Source organism: Dryobates pubescens, chromosome 10 (genome assembly GCF_014839835.1).
Source record: "Dryobates pubescens isolate bDryPub1 chromosome 10, bDryPub1.pri, whole genome shotgun sequence".
Classification (NCBI taxonomy): Eukaryota; Metazoa; Chordata; class Aves; order Piciformes; family Picidae; genus Dryobates; species Dryobates pubescens.
Window position 1 is genome coordinate 10,745,517 of NC_071621.1, and position 14,478 is coordinate 10,759,994.

Below are 14,478 nucleotides of genomic sequence, written 5' to 3' on the forward strand. Positions count from 1 at the left end.
AACCTCCCTTCAGGTAGTTGTAGAGAGCAATAAGGTCACCCCTGAGTCTCCTCCTCTCCAGGCTAAGCAACCCCAGCTCCCTCAGCCTCTCATCGTAGGGCTTATGCTCCAAACCCCTCACCAACTTTGTTGCTCTTCTCTGGACTCGTTCCAGCAAGTCAACATCCTTCCTAAACTGAGGGGCCCAGAACTGGACACAGTACTCGAGGTGCGGCCTAACCAGTGCAGTGAACAGGGGCAGAATGACCTCCCTGCTCCTGCTGGCCACACTGTTCCTGATGCAGGCCAGGATGCCATTGGCCCTCTTAGCTGCCTGGGCACACTGCAGGCTCATATTCAGTCTACCGTCAACCAGCACCCCCAGGTCCCTCTCTGCCTGACTGTTCTCCAGCCACTCTGACCCCAGCCTGTAGCTCTGCATGGGGTTGTTGTGGCCAATGTGCAGAACCCGGCACTTGGATGTGTTAAATCTCATGCCGTTGGACTCTGCCCATCTGTCCAGACTGTCGAGGTCCCTTTCTAACCTGTCAATTTTCACCTGAATTAGGAGGGCCTGGTACTTAAATTCTGACTGAATGAAATTAGAATGAATATATAAATCATACATCAGCCTTGGGGAATGGAGTCAGGGAAGAATGGAAAGGAAAATTCTAGTTATTAATAAGACTTCATGCTTTGTAGTAATGCAGTTGAGGCCTCTATCAGATCTTTCATGTAGCACTGGAACATCTCTCTAAATTTTGGTTTAAAATATCAGATTACAGAAATGGATGTCCTTAATGTTCTCTACCTCTCTGCATTACTATGATTATTTGTGTATAAGAGAGAGAAAAATGTATAGGTAAAGCATAGATTATAAGAACCAGCATTAAATATATCAAATTACATGTCTGAAGAAAGTACTGAACTGTGAACCGGAGACATATCTCTGAAAGACAGAGGAAAAAGACCATAGATTGATGATTTTGCCTTGAATTCCTTTTGCATTATGCAGTCACGTTCTCCACTTGTACAGTGTGCTGAATGTCATAGAATCATAGAATCAAAAAGGTTGGAAAATAAGTTAATAATGAGGTAATAAAGCTTTCCAATCAAACTAAATCATGTAGAGCAAAGAAACTAAAAAACTGATTGAGAAGAAATACAGAAAAAATCTCATAATACTAAGAGTGTCATTCTTCTGACCAAATATGTGCATCTGCAGTGCAGAGAGGCCTTTGCTCCCTCTTCACAATCAGTGGAAGGAAATAGGTACTTTTATGCAGTGACTTGTCTCACTGTAATGCAAAGTGCGATAAATCATCCCTTAAAAATTCCACTTTGTCTCAATGGATTACAAAGGGAACCAAAGGTGAAAAGCTCACATGTCACCAGAAGAATCTCACTTTGAAAGACTTGGACATAAAATGCCAAATGAAATTTTGTACAGAAATTAACAAAGAGGGGCATGGAACAAATAATAATAACTTTGTATACACAATAGGGGGCATAAAGTAGCTATTACCACTCAGGAAAGGGATCTTAAAATTTTAGTCCATAATTCCATGAAATGCCACTTCAGTGGTCAAGACAAGCAAATAAAAAATCAAACATCAATAATTAATAATTAATAGAAGACACAGCAGAAATCATCATAGAATCATAGAATCAATAAGGTTGGAAAAGACCTCAGAGATCATGAAGTCCGACCTATCACCCAACACGTCATGACTAACTAAACCATGGCTTCAAGTGCCACGTCCAAGTCTCTAGAGAAGGAAACTCAGTGATACAGAAGAAAATAGAATAGAAATAACCAGGTTGGAAAAGACATTTGAGATCATCAAGTCCAACCTATCATCCAACACTGTCTAATCAACTAAACCATGGCACCAAGAGCCCCATCCAGTCTCTTGCTAAACACTTCCAGTGGTGGTGACTCCACCACCTCCCTGGGTAGCCCATTCCAATGGCCAGTCACTCTTTCTATGAAGATCTTCTTCCTAATATTCAACCTAAACTCCCCTGGCACAGCTTGAGACTGTGTCCTCTTGTTCTGGTGCTGGTTGCTAGAGAGAAGAGACCAACCCCTTCCTGGCTACAACCTTCCTTCAGGTAGTAGTAGACAGCTGTAAGTTCTCCTCTCAGCTGACTCTTCTCCAGGTGAAGCAACCTCAGCTCCCTCACCCTCTCCTCGTAGGGCTTGTGTTCCAAACCCCTCACCAGCTTTGTTGCCCTTCTCTGGACATGTTCCAGCAACTCAACATCTTTCCTCAACTGAGAGGCCCAGAACTGGACACAGGACTCAAGGTGTGGCCTAACCAGTGCTGAATACGGGGGCAGAATGACCTCCCTGCTCAGGCTGGCCACACTATTCCTGATACAGGCCAGGATGCCATTGGCCTTCTTGGCCACTGAGCACACTGCTGACTCATGCTCAGCCTACTATCAACCAGTGCCCCCAGGTCCCTTTCTGCCTGGCCGCTCTCTATCCAATGTGTAGAAACTGGCACTTAGATGTGTTAAAATTCATGCCATTGGACTCTGCCCATCTGACCAGCCTGTCAAGGTCCCTCTGCAGAGCTCTTCTACCCTCTAACAGATCAACACCTGCCCCCAGCTTGATGTCATCTGCAAACTTACTGATCCAAATCATCCAGATCATCAATAAAGATATTAAAGAGCATGGAGCCCAGCACTGATCCCTGGGGGACACCACTAGTGACTGGCTGCCAGCTGGATGTGGCACCATTTACCACCACTCTCTGGGCTCAGCCCTCCAGCCAGTTCCTGACACAGCACAGAGTGCTCCTGTCCAAGCCACAGGCTGACAGCTTGGTCAAGAGTTTTCTGTGGGGGATGGTGTCAAACGCCCTTCTTGTGAATGGGCATCACCTTGGCCAGCTTCCAGTCATCTGGGACCTATCCAGTGAGCCAGGACTGGAGGAAAATGATGGAGAGTGGCTTGGCCAGCTCATCTGCCATCTCTCTCAGCAGCCTAGGATGGATCCCATCTGGTTCCATGGACTTGTGGGGATAGAAGCTGCTAAGAACATCTCTAACTACATCCTCCTGGATTACAGGGGAACTATACTGCTCCCTGTGTCCATCTGCCATCTCAGGAGGCCAGCTGTCTGCTAGACCACCTATCCTGCTGTTAATATTTGAGGCAAAGAAGGTGTTAAGTACCTCTGCCTTTTCCTCATCTTTTGTTACTATATTCCCCTCAGTGTCCACCAAGTAGTGCAGGTTGTCCTTGTCCCTCCTCTTGCCATTAATATATTTGCAGAAGGATTTTTTGTTGTCCTTCACAGCAGTGGCCAGTCTAAGCTCTAAATGGGCTCTTGCCTCTCTATTTTTTTTTCCTGCATGACCTAGGAACATCCTTAAATGGGTAACTTCTTGTTTCCCAAGCTGATATACCCTCTTTTTTTCCCCTTAATTAGCTCAGAAGTTCCATTTCCCATCCAGGCCGGATGTCTACCCCAGCGGCTCATCTTCTGGCAGTTGGAATTTTTTTTTCCTCAGTTTAGAGTTCGGTTTGGGAGTTGGGGGAGTTGGAGGTTTCAGCCTGTTCTCCCTGCCTGCTTCTTCTGCGAACTGCTGGAGTTGGCCTTCAGATAAGCAAACACTAATCCTGCATGGGCTTTTGAAGCTTGCTAACAACTCTTCTCCTTAGTAACTTGCCTTTCTCTCTCTCTAACCCCTTTTTGGGGAAAAAGGGAGGTAGGGGGGGGAGAGAGGGGGTTCCAAGGAGGGGATCCCTCCCTCGGGGAGGGATTTTTGTTGTGTTATTTGTCTTTGCTATGTATTTCTGTGTATATATTGTAAATACCTGTATATATTGTGTTATATATAACCTGCTTTCCATATATGCTTGTAAATATATAGCTTGCTCTTCGACTGAGTTAGCTGTGGTTTCTTACTCTGTGGAGGAGGGAGAGCTAAGCCCTCTCTCAACCTACCACAACTGCCTCCTCTCTGCTGTGTTAAGTTCCCATCAGATATCAGGCATGTTAAAATTGCCCATAAGAACAAGGTCTGTAGGTCTTGAGACAGCCTCTAGCTGCCTATAGAATAATTCATCAACTTCTTCATCCTGGTTGGGTGGTCTATAACAGACTGAACCAGGATGTCTGCCTTGTTGGTCTTGCCTCTAATTTTCACCCACGGGCACTCAACCTGATTGTGGTAATGGTTGCAATAAGAAGTGTGAGCAATCTGGCAGTGTAGGCCTAGAGCCTGACATGGTGGTAGGCCGCGTCCAGCATGGGTATGGAAGTGGCTAGCAGTGTAGCAGAATAGTGCTGTGCCTGCACCGCGTAACCAAAGCAGGACGCTGGTAGCTATAAACACAGAGAGGTATCTTGGAATAACAGGAAGCACACATGCATCAACAACCTTGCATGTTATTACTAGTTTAACCAATAATCAATAGTAGTACAGTGTGTGGTCACTTGTGAGGGGCCAATGAAGCCATGCCAGCAATGCTCTCCGAGTTTATATAAGTTGTAAAGGTTTTCTTAGTATGCACTTCTACACACTTCTTACTAGCCTGTCAGCTCTACTGCCTGCTCTGTACTATGCTTGCATTATAATCGAACAACACTGAAGCAATAAAGGAACAATACCAGATCATATTGATCAGCTGTATTGATTCCAGTCTCCGTCGTCCCATTACCTGATTATCCTTGATCTCCAGTTCTATGGTGTCTGGAGCCTCCCTGATGTACAGATCCAAAGTTTTTATTAAAGTTGATCTAGAAGGTGCTTTTTGCTACCTGCCTGCCATACTGAAATATGTCAAATAACAAGCCTTTTATTATAAAGAGATATGTTCCATCCATTCCTACTGAAATCTAAGGTCTCTGAGAGTACACAGCACATAGGAAGATTGGGTCAAAAGACAACCACGAGTTCATTTTTTGCTTTGGTTGAGAGCAATTTGAAGAGGAGCCCTGCTCTAATGTGAACACTTAATAACTTCTATAGATCCTATTAGGTTTAGTAGAGCTGTATTCATATAGGCTAGTAGCCTAGTGCTTTCTAGAATTAGTTTTGTATACACCTTGCACTTCACATCACTGACTAAATTCGTGATCAGACTTTTCAATTTCCTAGAATGTTTCTTTACTAACCAGACAAGAGACTACATAATAGGGTGTCTCCCCTTGCTGCTCTGCTTCAGGCAGTTTGGATTGGATGTACCCAAATCTTCATCTCTCCTGGTGCTAGAGATTGTTTTACCCACAGATTGATAGAAATGTGTATGAAGACGCCAGAAGTGATTTGCATTTGTGACTGACTTGTCAGATGTAGGGCAGCAGCTGGACATTACAGAGCTCTTGCCATGGAGGGAACAATACTCATGAGTTGAGTTATAAGCTCAGTAGGCAAAGACCATTCAAGAGATGAGCAGAAGAAGAAAAGAGCAGATAAAAGATGAATCTGTATTCTGTTTATTGAACACTGCTTCCTCTGGACTAACAGCAGTGTCTCTTAATTTTTAGATTAAAGTTTGATCATAACCCATGCAGAAGATGTTTCATGCTTCAGGTGTTTAAAGCAACTAATTTTAAGGATGTCCATGAGGCATGCATCTTTTAGCACTCTGAGTAGTTTTTCACACTTCTTTCTACAGGCTTTGGGAAATACTGATGTACATTTGAAGATGTTTTTAAGTAGCCTGGAAGCAGGAACTCTGTCCTGTCATTTTAGCAAATTTAGACTTAAGGAAGAGGACTTGAGAAATTCAGTTTTTACCACTTTGGAAATCTATTAAATATTTGTGGTTAGTTAAAATGAAAAGCATGAAAAAATCACAGCTGAACATCATATATCAAAAGTCCTTTCATCAAACTGAAATAATAGGAGAGATTACCTTAGTGAAAGAGTAAGGAAAAAAATAGCATTATCAGGACATATCAGAAGGAACTAAGACTCCTACACTGAAACAAAACAGATCTGTACTAAATTTTCTGATCATATGGAAAAATCCAAATAAACTCCAGTGATAGCCTTAACTAAAAATAATATACACCAGAATAGTAATAATTACATGCAGATAAAAGTCATATCAAGTAAGGTGACAAAACCATTTGGGGTCACATAATGACAGATATGTAGCTGGAGACTGAACTGGTGGTGACCTAGACAGCAACTCTGAAGTTGGCAGCCTTTCTGAAAGGCTGCTACTTGAGTTTGCTGGACATGCTGTTTATTTATGAATCAAATCTGTCAGAGGCATAGAAGATCGACAACTTAAAAGTCAACAACTTCTGGTGTGAAAAAGAAGGTGGAATCAAGATTTAGGTTTTCTTTTTGGTATTACATTTCTGTGTGCTTCTGACTAATAAATTCACTCACACCAAACCTTCAAAATAAGTAAGCACTTATGCTTTCATTCACAGCTATAGACATGTACAGCCTCATTTTCAGGCTTGTGGACTCTGCTGTTGTCATTGATTCCATGGCCTCAATATACTATTGAGCCAAATCTCAGTGTTCCTCACAACTTACACCTCATAAAGGATTGCTTAAAAGTCCATTAATTCCTGGCTATGTTAGCTTTAGGCACTACACCCTCTTTTCCCCCTTAATTCCTTCAAGAGATGCTTGCCCATCCAGGCTGGTCACCTTCTCTGCTGGATCATCTTTCTGCACATGGGCACAGCCTGTTCCTATGTCATCTAGAGTTCCTGCTTGAAGTAGGTCCAACTGTCCTGGACCCCTTTCTTCTTAAGGGCTGCTACCCAGGGCACTCTCCAAATTAGTTGCTTAAAAAAGCTGAAGTCTGCCCTGCAGAAGTCCAAAGTAAGGGTTCTGTTATTGTGCCTCCTTATTTCCCTGCATGTTGAAAGCTCCACTATCTCATGGTCACTTGTGGTGGTGAAAGAAGGCCCAGCTTTCCCTCCCCCACAAAGAAAGAAACCACAGCTAGCTCAGTCGGAGAAGCAAAGGGTAGAGCTGTATTCACAAGCAATATGGAATGCAGGTTGTATATACACAGTATATACAGTATTTACAATATATACAGAAATACAGAGCAAAGAAAATAATACAGGAACAAAACTCCCTCCTCCGGACAGAGGAGGATTCCGCCCCCCCCCCCCCCCCCCCCCCCCCCATACCTCCCTCTCTCCCCCTACCTCCCTTTTTTTCCCAAAAAGGGTTAGAGAGAGAAAAGGTAGTTATTAAGGAGGAAATGCTCCATTAGGCTTCAAAGTGCATGCAGGATTAGTTCTTATCTGGTATTCAAGGCCAAACTCTGGCTAGTTGCTCAGGAGCAGACAGGATGGAAAGGCAGAACAGAGTGGAACTGAGAAAGATTCCAACTGCAGTAAAAGTTGCATTCTACCAATCTACCAATGAAATTCATTTAGAATATCTGAATGTTTTCAAAATATTCAGCCAGAGTGTTCCAGCACTGTCCCTTTCTTAAAGGCACAGCCTCAAACAGTCACATCACTGCACCCTAAGCAGCCTCCTACCATCACATCTCCCACCAACCCTTCTCTATTTGAGAACAGCAAGTCAAGAAGGGCCTGACACCTGGTTGGCTCACATTAACAGCTGCATCAAGAAGCTGTCCTCCATGTACTCTAAGAAGCTCTGGACTGCTTCCTCTCTGCTGTGTTAAGTTCCCATCAGATATCAGGCATGTTAAAATCACGCATAAGAACAAGTTCTGATGATCTTGAGACAGCCTGCAGTTGCTTATAGAATATTTCATCAAGCTCTTCATCCTGGTTGGGTGGTCTATAATAAACTCCAACCAGTATGTCAGTTTTGTTAGCTCTCCCTCTAATTTTAACCCAGAGTCCAGAGTCTTCTAACTCAGGAGAAATTTCCTGCAACTTCAAGGAGCCCATAAGTGAAGTATTAGAATTTACAGAAACTCTTTGTAACAGAATTTCTTTAACACTTTGTAATTGTCTGGTTGGATATGATTAATTTGCTGAAGACAAGTGTGTGAGTACTGTTCTTATAAATCTTTCAAGAAACACTTCTCCACTGTAGGTTGTAATAAAGACTTTTTCCCTGAAAACCTGAAAGGATATATTTGGAAGCCATTGGCCTTTCCATGTGTTGTGGCACCATGGGTTAGATAATGGTTAAATCATAATTTTCATGGAATTTAAGATTTCCTTTCTAGCTACTTCAGAAATTTGTCACTTTACTCTTTGGAGTCAAGGAGATTTAGTAGATTATTGTCTCAAATTGAATTTCTGGTCTATATCCTGTTGCCTCTTAGCTAGTTTGCAATAGTTCCTTATAACAATTCTCTGCTACTGAGTGAGAATTGTATATACTGAATGGTATATACATTTCAATTGATGTCCTGATGCATAAGTAGCCTTGCCTGGTGTTATGACCTGTAAAAGGCTGTTTTAATATTCAGTAAGCAGAGTGATTAATTCTGCGAAAAATATTTTTAAAACCCTATTTACAGGTTCAAGATGTTTGGTCATGGAACAGATCCCTCACCAGCAGGAACAAGTATCAATTTAAACAATATATACAAAAATCCAGAAACAACAAACAGCACTTTAAACTGTAAAGAAAAGGAACATCAGCAATGAAGCTGGTGATTGCCCACAAGGGGGGGTGGAACTCCAGAACTCCCTAGGGCAACAGACCTTCAATAGATGCTTATAAAAACTCAGCTTTCGTAATTACTCACTGATCCTGATACCTCATGGCACACATTAGGATTTAAAATCGAAATGGCATCAACCACATGGAAACAGCGGGAGCACAGTTTCACTTTCTGTTGGTGTCTGCAGCTTGTTGCTGAGACAGGATTTACTCCCAAGGCTTTGTAGCTGAAAGCTTTGTAGAAACGAGGTTCCTCTGCTGCAATCCTTTCACAGCGGTGGTCGTTCCTTGCTCCAATCAAACAAAACTGTCCTGAGGACTCAGCTCCTCTGGGGTTTCGCCTTTTGGCCTGGCAAGAAGCATCTGTCTGCTCCTGGGCTTTACAATGCTAAAAACAGTGAGGAATCTTTGCTGTCCTGTCTGGGTAAATTTAAACACATCTTGGCTTCCAAGCGAAGCTTGTGGTTCCTTCCAGAGCGTGGACAATTGCAAGGCAAGGCTCTGGCTCATTGGGCTGGTACTTATAGATTTCCCGAGACAATAATGGCCAGTGACAACACAGATTGAGGAATAAAACCCTGATATTGTCACCTATAGAAAGGTTTCTATCCAAATGTGGCCAAATGCATGTCCACCTGGCTCACTCGGGTTCAAAGACATGTTCAGGCAAGTCTGGGCAATGGAAACCCAGACTTGAAAAGCCTGAAGAACCAGACCTACTAGCCCCTGCCTCATTGTCTAGTTCAGAGCATTTTTGAGGCCTTTTGTCCCTTTGGGACACCTTGGCAGAGCAGAGAGAGAGGTATATATCATAAGGTGTATGAAGTAGACCAGCTGATAAGATAGGAATGTGGCTTTCAGAAATTCCAGACCTTATAAGCTGTGTATGGATTTCACAACTACTTAAAATGTGTTGGTCAATGGTGTTTAAAAAAAAAGAAAGAAAGAAAGAAAGAAAGAAAGACAAAATTACCCTAGAAATATGACCTTTCTTAATTGTCTCAGAATCTATCTATTAAATGTAGTGCATGGCAACTTGTACAGATTACATTCTGGCTTTATTAATTTGATATGACAATAAGACACAATAGTATCTGCAGTTTGGGAGCTAATATTTACGGATCTAATCGAGTCAAGAAATACAGTAAGCTTATGTGGTACTCGAGAGGAAGCAACTCTAGCTGTGTCTGATAAACTGCAACTTGGTCCTAGTTGAATCCAGAGTGCTCATTTAAATATTGAGAAGATTCATTCAGTCCATACAATAATCTTTGAGTTAATGAATGATGTTGAATTGTGAATGAATAAAAGTGAAATGATAAGTGGAAGATTCTCTTCTCTGAATTTCAAGGAGAATCAAGATATAGAGGGAAAAAATACTCACTCATCCCTTTAGTAAGACTTTTCAACCACTGAAATTCCTATTGATAAATGCCTATTTCTAGGGTAATCACTTCTGTTTAGAGGTATTCAGATCAATTCCTGTCCCTGCTATATTGTTTATGAATATTTAGATGTCTTACACAGAGATTCCTTGGATATTAAAGAGAAAATATACTGAATGACATATGTGGAGAACACGCAACCTTGAGTATCGGAAAGCATGCACGGACTCCCTTGTTGGTGAGGCAGGAATCATTTATTGGTACAGAACAAGAAGCTTATATAGGAAAAATCGAGCAGGGTAAGCAATTCCCTGACATTCTTGCATCACTGCTGCTAATTGAGTTTTCTCCTTTGATATGCAGCTCTCCATTGTTATCTTCATCCCATATCAGGTTGATCTTCTCCAGCATGGAGGCAAATGTCCTCCTGTCTCGCACTTCAGGTTGTTTACCATGGTCAGCTCTTCTTTATCATCAAGCCATCCTTCCAGTATCAATGTCCTGTTGTTCTTTCTTGTCCTGAAACCTTCCATAGTACTTCCTGCTTTCCTACACTTGAGTACAACACATTTCCATTCACTTCAATGGATTACGATCAAAATCATAAAATCATCTTGAACATGTCTTCTTGCTTTGCATTTCAGAGCTCTTCTTCATTGACGGCTTAAGGACCAAACATGGACCAAGTTGTCCACTGCAGCACAAATTTATTGGGCTTTTGTATTTGTTTGTTTGTTAAACAGTTTATAGAACGTATGTCATTACCATCTGAAAGCCAAGAACTGCAATACAAAAAAATGCTTGCAAAGGACATATTGATGTTTAACCTCACAATTTTATTAAGTCTTACCTCTACATGTAGAAACTGTTAATTATGTGGTGGTTTAAGCCTGCATAAAAGGTCAGTTCATTAGTACTATGCTATTCAGCCACAGAGGTTGAGAAGGTAATGCTCTGAGTAGGAATATGTTTTTAATAGTTGATTGGGGCAAATCGTAAGAGCTTCAGAGTTCACACTAGGTAATGAGATTCAATTATTTCCAATGAGAATGTTAAGGCCCCTTGAGACACTCATATTTTGCTTACTGTAAGCAAAACTAATCTTGCAAGTATAAAAATGACACTCACCTTTTTATTGTGTCACTTTAGAGAAAGGTCAGATCTAATAAAGATCACTCTTCTTGGCAAATAACACTTAATATTTCTTTTCCTCCAGCTTCTATTATATTGTAAAATCAAATTACTGTTGCAATAGCCTAATGCTAATTTACTAATAAAAAAATTGGTCTAATACTATTACAGCATGTATACAGAATATTCTTAACTAAAATATTATCTTTAATAACACTTGTGGGTGCTGAATCTTGGTGTCTTGATGCAGAAAGACTATCAAAATTACTAATAAGGCAATGAAAAATGAGAAGGGGAAGTTCTATGCACTGAGAAAGAATACAATAAAAGTAATAGGAAAAACCTATGTCCATTGAATAATATTACCCAATATAACAGATCAACCCTACTTGATTTCATCCAACAGCATTTGGAGAGAAAAAAAATCCCACAAAACAAAACACAAAAAAAAAAAAACCAAAACCACCACAAAGATCCCTTTGCTAACATGCAGAGGAAAAAGCAAGCCAGTGGCTTACAATGTAAGGTGTTGGTATTCAGTTCTTTGTTCTGCCACCGAGTTCTGTTGTAACCCTGTCTGGTGGTTGTCACTAGAACTTGGATCCTCAAACTAGGATGTGGAGGATACTGATATAAATGTACCTGCAGGCCTGCAATAAGTGAAAGTCCAAAATATCTACATTTATATTAGCAAGTAGCACAACCCAGAAGAAAGGATTTTTTTTTTAGACAGGACACATTGAAAATATAAAATAACAACAAAATGTGTATGTAGGCAGGGGAAATTCAGATTATTTCTAGACTTCTCCTTCTTGTGTTGTTGAAGCCATGGTGGTAGCTGAAGCACTTTTGTGCTCACAAGTGCTCCTGGGCACAACTTTCAAGTGAGTTTCATCCTAAAAGAATTTGGTATGTTTACTCTAATGATAAAAAAGAATGTAATAAATGGGAATTCTTAGAAATTTACTTCAAAATTTCTTACCCAGGACAAAATATTGTCAGAGATTAATGTGATAACATTGGGGAAAAAAAAGTTAATTTTAGGTATGGATATATTAATAGGCACATAGGCAGATGAAAGGCCTTTATTTAATGGTATATATTTGCAAATAAACAACTATATTTTAGAATTACATGAATGTCAGAGAGGTTAAAAGTAATTATTCTGCTTCAGCTGACACTTGAATACAGTGTTAAATGCTGGGAATCATGCTTTAGCACAAGTATAAACAGGTAATAGAGAAGGCAGAGGAAACCAATAATCTGCAAATCCCAAAATATAACCTAAAGTGAAACACTGAAGTGAATTGTATTTCATTTTTCCTGAAAAGTAACCTTTGTGTTGTAGAGAGGAATTAACTATTCTCCATATTCCAAAAGAGGGAAAGAAATATATTGTTTTGTTGCAGAAATCTTAATAAACTATGAAATAGCCAGGATCACAATGTCAAGGAACTTTTTTCATTAGAGATTTTTTTAAATAGGTCTGACATAATTGTCAAAGATGGTTTTATATGCTTATTCCTACTCAGAACTAGGGACTGCATTGTCTGTCCTGCAGATTATATATCTCTATGTAAGAGGTTAATATAGAGGCTAACCTGCCTGATCCCCCAACACAAAAGTGAGGGGAGAAGTAACACACAAAACTCAGGGTTGAGATAAAGAGATAAGAGTTTAATACAATATAGGATGTTATAATACAACATAAGATGTTATAATCACAATGTATAATTATCTTATCTAATATTCTAATTAATCGAATAATACAAAACATTTTTACCTTCGCTTAGCCGCCAAGCAGAAGCAGCATAGTGAAATACCAGGAGAAAAAAACCCAGCATAAAACAGAAAACCAAAGACAGTGAGCTACCCAACTCCCAACTTCTCACTGAAATATATACAGGAGGAAGCCAAAACACAATACGCGGAACCCAAAAGCAACAACAGGAACAGGAAGCGTCTCATGTTGCAATCAGAACTTCATGCCCCATAACACTTTGTTCCACTTAACACTTCATTTTGGAAGCTGGCATGACTGCAGCATGATATAATAACAGCAACAAATTCAATTCAATCCATGACACTCTATAATGCCAAGTAATTAAAGCTAATGTAGCCAGGAATTAATGGATTTTAAAGCAATTCTTTATGAGGTGTAAGTTGTAAGGAACACTGAGATTTGGCTCAATAGTACAGTGAGGCCATGGAATCAATGACAACAGCAGAGTCCACAAGCCTGAAAATGAGGCTGTACATGTCTATAGCTGTGAATGAAAGCATAAGTGCTTACTTATTTTGAAGGTTTGGTGTGAGTGAATGTATTAGTCAGAAGCACACAGAAATGTGGTTTCTTTCTTTGTGGGGGAGGGAAAGCTGGGCCTTCTCTCACCACCACAAGTGACCATGAGATAGTGGAGTTTTCAACATGCTGGGAAATAAGGAGGCACAATAACAGAACCCTTACTTTGGACTTCTGCAGGGCAGACTTCAGCTTATTTAAGCAACTAATTTGGAGAGTATCCTGGGTAGCAGCCCTTAAGAAGAAAGGGGTCCAGGACAGTTGGACCTACTTCAAGCAGGAACTCTAGACGACATAGGAACAGGCTGTGCCCATGTGCAGAAAGATGATCCAGCAGGGAAGGTGACCAACCTGGATGGGCAAGCATCTCTTGAAGGAATTAAGGGGGAAAAGAGGGTGTAGTGCCTAAAGCTAACATAGCCAGGAATTAATGGACTTTTAAGCAATCCTTTATGAGGTGTAAGTTGTGAGGAACACTGAGATTTGGCTCAATAGTATATTGAGGCCATGGAATCAATGACAACAGCAGAGTCCACAAGCCTGAAAATGAGGCTGTACATGTCTATAGCTGTGAATGAAAGCATAAGTGATTACTTAATTTGAAGGTTTGGTGTGAGTGAATTTATTAGTCAGAAGCACACAGAAATGTAATACCAAAAAGAAAACCTAAATCATGATTCCACCTTCTTTTTCACACCAGAAGTTGTTGACTTTTAAGTTGTCGATCTTCTATGCCTCTGACAGATTTGATTCATAAATAAACAGCATGTCCAGCAAACTCAAGTAGCAGCCTTTCAGAAAGGCTGCCAACTTCAGAGTTGTTGTCTAGGTCACCACCAGTTCAGTCTCCAGCTACATATCTGTCATTATGTGACCCCAAATGGTTTTGTCACCTTACTTGATATGACTTTTATCTGCATGTAATTATTACTATTCTGGTGTATATTATTTTTAGTTAAGGCTATCACTGGAGTTTATTTGGAAAATTTAGTACAGATCTGGTTTGTTTCAGTGTAGGAGTCTTAGTTCTTTCTGATATGTCCTGATAATGCTATTTTTTCCTTAGTCTTTCACTAAGGTAAT